Source organism: Sciurus carolinensis, chromosome 2, assembly GCF_902686445.1.
Source record: "Sciurus carolinensis chromosome 2, mSciCar1.2, whole genome shotgun sequence".
Lineage (NCBI taxonomy): Eukaryota > Metazoa > Chordata > Mammalia > Rodentia > Sciuridae > Sciurus > Sciurus carolinensis.
In genome coordinates, this window is record NC_062214.1 from 146,128,187 (window position 1) to 146,129,276 (window position 1,090).

Consider the following 1,090-nt stretch of genomic DNA (forward strand, 5'->3'; position numbering starts at 1 on the left):
GGTTTCCATTTTTCAAGCAGTCTGCGTGTTCTTTTCTTGCCATGTATGTTTTCAGGTTAAATGAGTTTCATGTTCCCCCCGGCTGCCGCGGAACACCCACACTCCATGTTCTGAAGCTAATTCATCCTAGGCCTGATGACCCGCAATGTTCTCCCAATGCAATACAGTGGGAGCAACGTGTAAAACCTGAGAAGAAGAAAAGGACAGGTGGTCACAAGGGGCTCCTGATCGTCGCTGTTTGTATTCTACCTCTGTTATATTTCAATCATTAAAATATATCATGGGGTTTTGGGAACTGTATGAAAACTTTCTTACTCAGAACAGTGAAAACTAGTCAATTAAAAAGGAAAAAATAGATAGGAATTAAATACAATATTGAAATTAACTCATGGGAAAGTAGTTGTTGAGAGAAAAATATCTGTTAAAAATATATCCTCATCAGTTTAGTTTTATCTAGACTAGAAAAGAAAAAAAGTAGAAATCTATTTTACAAAAAAGACAGGTGTCACATCTCTTTATTACTACGTGAGTTTACTTATAATGTATTATCAGACTTGTTGACTCAAGTTATTACTTTCTAATATAGGTTAGCTAAATTTTTGAAACAGATACCCACTCAAAGAGAATGTATTTTAAAATCCAATTGTGTATTACATTTCTTGATAAGTTTTACCGTGTTTGAAATCCATCCTCAAAGGGCATAGAATATTCTGTCCATTTGTATTTTATGTGACAAAAAACAACAGGTTCTCCACTTATTCCTAACTAAAATTGAACTGTCTAAGAATTGCAATAACTGTCAGCCTCTAAAGAGCTTATCTCGTGTTTCGCAGTTTAATTCGATTGTTTTCTGAGACAGCTTTTCCTTTTCAATTTCATAAAGATCATAAATGCTCATATTATCGTTCTTTTGTTCTCTTTCCTCAGAACTTTGTTCAATTTAATTTTTTGTCATAGTGGCCTAAAATGACCCTGTTCTTCCTTCTAACCCAAAATTCAGATGAACTGCAAGTATAGAACTATTTGACATCCTTCAGTGTATAATTACATTGATAAGATAAGAAGCACCTTAATAAGGAAAGCAATGAGT